Source organism: Pogona vitticeps, chromosome 1, assembly GCF_051106095.1.
Source record: "Pogona vitticeps strain Pit_001003342236 chromosome 1, PviZW2.1, whole genome shotgun sequence".
Lineage (NCBI taxonomy): Eukaryota > Metazoa > Chordata > Lepidosauria > Squamata > Agamidae > Pogona > Pogona vitticeps.
The window spans coordinates 34,739,000-34,746,728 of record NC_135783.1 but is presented as its reverse complement, the minus strand read 5'-3'; positions in this window follow the sequence as shown (position 1 = coordinate 34,746,728).

The following is a 7,729-nucleotide window of genomic DNA, read 5'->3' as shown; positions in this document are numbered from 1 at the left end:
ATTGTGGCCCTTCCCATTACAGTTCGTGTCCGTGGTGTGGTTTGAATCTTTCTATTAGCTCCAAACAAATAAAAAAGAAAGCTCCAGAAGGGAAGCAGATATTTTTTAAAAAATATTTTAAAATATTTTTACAGATTTCCTTAAAGAGAAGGGAAGTGACTTTTAAAAAGGAATTTTGGATGTACATCTCAGTAAGCTTTGTATTCCTTTGTGACCAAGCAAGAGCGGGAGAGGAACTTTTGCCCTATCTGGAAGAGATTTGAGAAGCTTATCTTTAAATTGTTATGTTGTGAGTCGTGGTGGGCCTATGAATGAATGACCTCCAAAAGGTCATGTGATTAACAGACTTGCTCAGGTTTTGCAAGCCTTTTAGGGTTTTTTTTAAATCACATATAGCAGAGTGTTGTTAGTCTCCAAAGCATATTTATTTCCAAGAATGTTTCTGAACCCATGTGGGTTCCGTCACCACAGTTAGAATACCCACATGGTGGGATGACCATTAACCAAAGCTTCAGTTTGAAGCATGACCTGTTTGCTCAGAAATAAGAGGTTCTTCTTTAGCTCCTGGAGACCACCACCACTGCTACCCAGCGTCTACTATCTGATGCAAATATCTAGTCCCATCTAATGACAGACCGTGCACCACCACCAACCTTTAATTTGTTGTGTATTTTAGTTTGTACATGTCTATATTCAAACTGTATGGCACAATTCCACAGCATCTGCGTGTGTATATCTCATAGAAGCAGGTTAGATGTATCTCTGTTCCCTTTTATACAACATTTCTAAGGCTCTGAGGAATACTTCTATGTTCATCCCTTCGACCCCCACATATCACATGAGAAGAGGGTGCAAAATGTAAAAAGATTAGACCCTGAAAGCCTGTCGTTCCAAATCTTATGCCACAATGCCCCCACATAGGAAAAATATGCCACTCCAGATGTTTACAACGTTTGATTTAGAGTTATACAGTTTCCCTTCAGCCATAAAACAGAACAAATACTTAAAGATTTATTACATCCTTCCCTCCAGAGACTTAAGTAACTGCAGTTAAATAATAGAGCAGTTAAGCAACACAGAGTACCATTATTCTCCCTCCAGGATTCCTGAGAGGCATATTGTTTTCCAAAGGGATTAAAGTCTGAACACTGAGCCTCTAAATATGTCTTTTGTCATCCTGATTGAATAAAGGACACATTTGTAATTTTTTCCTCTGTGTGCTCCCTCACGTCACATTGTACTTCTCCCTTCTCCTAAAACAGAACTATATGAGTCAATTGCAGAGTTTTCAGGGCTTGCTTTGGGCCCTTGATTTCCCCGCCCCTTAATTTACCACGCAGAGAGACTACTTGAAACTGACTTCACTGGAACACCTTGCCACCCTGAATGTACCTGATAGTGTCTGATTTTGGATGCTAAACAGGATTGGACCTGGTTAGTATTTAGATGGAAGACCACCAAGATAGGTAGAACTAAGCAACCATCCTGCGTGAAACCTTAATGACCTGAATGTGGTCAAAGTTGACATCAGGGTAGAATCAGGCAGCTGGAAGGACATCACCAGAATAAAGCAGCTTGCTATGTTCCACATGAAGGAGCATGCATGCAGCTATAATAACCTGGAGTTGGCACTAGCGCCATGCTAGTTTCCCCTCAAATAATGCAGCCACAACCAAACCAGCATTGTATTGAAGCGAGAGCTCACATGGTTGACGTGCCCTGATTTTTTTGATTAACAGGGAAGGTAACAGTTTTTGCTTCCCACATAGTTTTCCCTTATTCTTCAGAGATTAGCTGCAGTCTTCACCGTAGCATACATGTGGGGGAGGTAGATTTATTGTTCTAAGACACTCCTGTTGTAATGCAAAGCATTTTAAGGTAGCTTGATCCTGGATGCGTAATTAAAACCCAGTAACTTTACAAAAGCCCATTCACAACTGATCCCTGGATATGGACAGGTGTAGTTATAAAGCTCCAGGGTCTTGGAACTGGGATAAGGCAGAGCTCCTTAGCATGGGTAGCTTTGTAACTGGGTCTGCTTAAATAAAACTCCATTCCCTCTGCAGGGAGATTGTGAGTGGAGGACACAGGATTGGAAACATGTCCCCATATCTTACCATATTTACAACGTTTGGATGCCTAACAGAACTTAGGAATTATTTATTTATTTATTTATTTATTTATTTATTTATTTATTTATTTATTTATTTATTTATTTATTTATTTATTCAATTTATATGCTGCCCACACTACCCAGAGGTCTGAGTCCAGGGTTTTGTTTTGAGTGTTGGAACAGAAATTTGCTGGCAATCCTTCAACACAAAAATTCACCCCCTTACTCTAAGCTTGCTTCATGTTAGTAGTAGTATTGTGAGGGCATGAAACTGCTACTGCCAGTAGATTCTATTCTACCTTCCTGCTCTCCCGAAAGCATTTGGGGTGCAGGATGCAGTCCCAGAGAATAGATATAAAGTAATGAATTTTTTTTCTGTTAGGAATTAATATTAACTTAAAAGCATATGTGGAGAAAATCAGTTGTAAACAACCTATAAGTACCCAGTGAGGGATCTTTTTTAAAAAAAGCCATACCTAAGTAAATACTCCTCACAGCCCAGGTATATGGCATGAATTTTCCTCATTTTTTGGATGTTAGGCCCAGCAAAGTATAGGAAACTGTAGTTTCATTCACTGAGTCAATTTATCACATGTTATGTATCTTGTTATGACAGATTTTACCTTCTTGGGCTCCATGATTACTGCAGATGGAGACAGCAGCCACGAAATTAAAAGACGCCTGCTGCTTGAGAGGAAAGCGATGACAAATCTTGACAGCATCTTAAACAGCAGAGACATCACCTTGCCAACAAAAGTCCGAATAGTCGAAGCTATGGTTTTTCCTGTCGTGATGTATGGAAGTGAGAGCTGGACCATAAAGAAAGCAGACCGCCGAAGAACTGATGCCTTTGAATTGTGGTGCTGGAGAAGGCTCTTGAGAATCCCTTGGACTGCAAGGAGAACAAACCTATCAATTCTAAAGGAAATCAACTCTGAGTGCTCACTGGAAGGACAGATCCTGAAGCTGAGGCTCCAGTACTTTGGCCATCTCATGAGAAGAGAAGACTCCTTGGAAAAAACCTTGATGTTGGGAAAGTGTGACGGCAAGAGGAGAAGGGGACGACCGAGGATGAGATGGCTGGACAGTGTCTGCGAAGCAACCAACATGAATTTGACACAACTCCGGGAGGCAGTGGAAGATAGGAAGGCCTGGCGTGCTCTGGTCCATGGGGTCATGAAGAGTCGGACACGACTAAACGACGACGATGATGTCTCTTCTCCTACTTGTAATATTTCCTAGTATTTCCCCATTCTGTTTCTCCATTTTCTGTCCTACCAGCAGCCTCTTGTCTAGGGTATAGGTTATTGTTAGAACGATCAAATGTTATGATATGCCTGTTTCTTTTAGAACCATCTGTTGATTTTCTGTCCTGTCCAAGGAACGTTATCTGCCCTTAATGGTCATTGACTGATCATCAAGAAGTTGGATTTCTTTCATTCCCATAGTTTTTTTGTTTTCTGTCCTCCCCACCACTGTCTGTCTGCTAAGGTTACACTCCATGCATCTGAAGAAGTGGACTGCAGGTCTGCAGAAGCTTATGGTAAATAAATCTAGTTTGTGTTAAAGATGCCACGGGACCCTTTTATGTTTTTGCTACAAGATGGCTGCTACCTCCATCGGGGAAAAAAACATCCTGATTTACACAGATTGAACATAGGAAAGATGGAGCTCACAATTTCCATTTTGGAAAGACACAGTGGTGTGATTGTGAAATACCTTAAACATATACCATTAAGTAATAATTTATAACTTCACATTTATAATGCAAGATTTTCTCTGTACTGTTATATCATGGGTGTCCTGGAAACAGTTTTTTCTATAGCATAAAGAGGTGCATCCTCTTCCAAAAACTACAGAGTAAATCACTGCTGTTCTGCAAAAAGAAAAAGGAATAGAAAGAAAAACAAGCAGTTTAAGGTGGGGTGAAGGAGGAATCATGTTAACAGTCTTTCAAGGATAGTGTGTTTCAGCTGACTCACACTTGTTCTCTCTTGCTCTCATTCTCTTACACACAGACACACACAGAGAGAGAAAGAGAGAGAGAGAGAGACTGCTTCAATTGGTTTGAAATATAGACTAACATTTATCTTGGCTACATTAACAAGATCTGTTTTACCAATACATTTATATTTATGATGGCTAAGGGCAGATTATAGCTGTTAAAGTTGGTCCTCCTGACATGAAAACACTACTTTGTCATTAATATATTTTCTAGTATAAACTGTGATGTCAGGTCAATGGAAAGGGTGAAAACTTTCCTAAAGTATGCACACATTGCTTTTTCCCCCCTCTAAGCAATTGAGCCCTAATGGAATAACAAAAGGTCATAATAACAAACCATTACAGCTTTGGTCTTGGCAACTGGGCCCACAAAAGAATCTCTAAGAAACAGTCATCATTCCTCCAATGTTATGGCATGAGGATGACAGGAACGGTACACAGATGTGAACACAGCATGGCGGTAGCTATGTGAAAGCTGAGCGATCAATTAGCCTGTTGTGTACTGAAAGCTTTCCCAAGTGATGCTAACCAGAGCTTCAAGAAAGAAAGAATATATCCCAGCGGTTGCCATGGACAGAGCATGCGCCCAGACTAACAAAATATTTTATTCAATCTATTTTGAATGATCCAGCAAAGGAGAAATGGTGGGTTTGCAAGACACTTTGAGGGTGCTTTGGCCATTCCCTTCTGAATAATAAATCATATTTCCACCTCTTCCCTTTTGTGTGTTCACAGGTGCCTTCTCTCCTTTCCTTCTCTTCATAGTGGTTACTCAACTAAGTTTGCACCAATGCAAGTATCCTCAAGATGTACACTGTCATGATCGATTCCTAAGGTAACAGTCCTCATTATGTTTCATCCTCATTATGTCTCCTGAATCCACTGGGTCTTACTCCCTCAGATGCTTTGGAGCACCAGATACTATCCTATGGGAGGCTTGTTTCGGACCACAAACAATCACCAGCCAGTGTGACCATAGCATGCTTGTTATCTCAGTGACAGTGATAGAAGGAAGATTCTAGGAGTTGTAGTCCAAAAATGTCTGTTGTTTACATTCAGGATTCTACAGACAAAGACTTCTTTGGTCACCTTGGTGGATGACCATGCTGGGAACTGGACAGGAAGAGTGTGTCCTTGTTCGTTCTGCTGGACCTTTCTGCAGATTTCAATACCATCGACCACGATATCCTTCTGGGCCGACTCTCTGAGATGGGACATAGAGGCATTGTTTTACAGTGGCTCCAGTCCTTCCTGGAGGGGAGAACCCAGCAGGTGGTACTGGGGGACTCCTGTTTGACACCCTTTGGCCTGTGGTGTCCCTCGGGGATCTGTTTTGTCCCCTATGCCAAACCTCTGGTCCACGACCAGGACCGGGCCGCAAATCTCCTGCCCCCCCACAAGCACTGCTCCCTGCGAGTGTGCCACGTCCCTGTGCTCATGGACCCTGCCCCCCAACTGGTCCACGGTTGGAAAAAGGTTGGGGACCACTGCCCTATGATATTTGACATCTACATGAAACCACTGGGAGAGGTCATCCGGAGTTTTGGGGTTCAGGGTCACCAGTACACTGATGACACACAACAATCTGTCTCTTTTCCAGCTAAATCCAAGGGAGCGGTCTTGGTTCTAAACCAATGTCTGGTGTCAGTGATGGACTTGAGGAGGACAAATAAACTGAAATTTAATCCAGACAAGACAGAGGTGTTCCTAGTCAGTAGAAAACCAGATCAAGGAATAGGGTTGCAGCCTGTGCTGGATGAGGCTACACTCCCTCTGAAAATACAGGCGCACAGCTTGGGGGGGTGTTCCCGGAGTCATCTCTGTGCCTGGGTTTCAGTTTTGGCCAGGAGTACCTTTGCACAGTTAAAACTAGTGTGCCAGCTGTGTCCATTTTTGAGAGGTCTGATCTGGCCACAGAGACACATGCCCTAGTTACATCTCAGTTGGATTAGTGTAACATGCCCTATATGGGACTCTCTTTGAAAAGTATTTGGAAACTTCAAAGGGTCCAAACTGTTGTCACCAGATTGCTAACTGGAGCTGGTTACATGGAACATATAACTCCTGCTACAGCAGCTCCACTGGCTACCAATCTGTTTCAAGGCACCATTCAAAGTGCTGGTTTTAACTTACAAAGTCCTAAACAGCTTGGGTTCAAGCTATCTAAAAGATTGGATCTTCTTCTATGAGCCTGCCCAGGCATTAAGCTCATCAGGAGAGGCCTTTCTCTTAGTCCCACCACACTCACAGGTGCATTTGGTGAGGACACAGGAGAGGGCCTTCTCTGTAGCTGCTCCTAGACTCTGGAACTCCCTCCCACAAGAAGCTAGGCTGGCCCCATCTTTGCTGTCCTTCCACAGACAGGGAAAGACCTTTCTCTTCAGGCAGGCTTTTCCTTAAGGTCTGGTGGTCTGAGAGGGATTTAAATGGATTGTTATGCTTTTTTGTTTTAAATATGTTTTAATATTGATCTTAGTTACCTTTTTAATACTTGTTTAATTCTTTTTTTAATATTTGTATACTTACTGTTTTTAGCTCTTAAATACTGTTTTGATAATGTAAGCTTGCTTGGGTCCTTTTGGAGGGAAAAGCAGGATTAAATAAACAAACAAACAAACAAACAAACAAACAAACAAACAAAAAACTCAAAAATAAGTCCCACTGAGTTTAATAGTATTTATTCCTAGGGAAGTAGATAAAGGGCTGCACTCTAAGGATACTTAGGTAAACATAGGTTGAAGCTTAGTCCCAGGGAGAGAGGGCTTATGGAAATGAATAATTCTTGTTATACTTCTCTATAAGTCCCATTTATTTCAAGGGTCTATTCCAGCTAGGACTGAAACTCATTTTAGCCTGTTAACTCTTGTGGGTAACTAGGCATGAAATACAGATGTCTTACTTTCAAAGTAAAAGATTGCTGGGTGAAGCTAAATTAAGCAGAAGTTCTTCATTCCATTAATTAATGTACTATATAGGTTCGTTCTGCTTAGCATTCCATTCCATTTGCTTCCCAATTCAACTTGGATAATCTCTAAAATTAATTCTGGTATGATGCATGACCATTTTTTCAGTTTTATTTGCATTTTTCCATTGCCTGCTGACAGAGTAGCTCAAGGTTTGTGTCAATAAATTTCAGGGCTGCATGCACATATGAACTTAGTATTTCCCAATACTTTGACCATTATACCACACTCTGTGTGTATTTGGAGAGAAGCAGTACTGGCAACCCATAAAACTAATCTACCTTCCTAGCTGTTGAGTGAAAACAATAGGCAGTTCGCAGGAAAAACTGACCTTCAACATTTGGCCCCTTTTACTTAATGATGGTAAGAGTGCAAATATTGCATTTGGTTAATTAGGGTGAGCAACTTTGGAAGATATGGAGGACAATTTTACACCCCAAAACTTGCACCAACCTCCCAAATGAGCAAAAATGAGAAAATGCCAAAACTGAGTATTTGAGGGCGGGGTGTACTTCTCATTATTTTCCTTTCAATGGGAGCTGCACTATATTTTATTACAAAACAAATGCTCCTGGAAGCTCACAGGAATGGAAAGAGACATTTTATTTCCTTTTTCTTTCTTTCTAGCCGAGCATGCTGAGGAAGCACA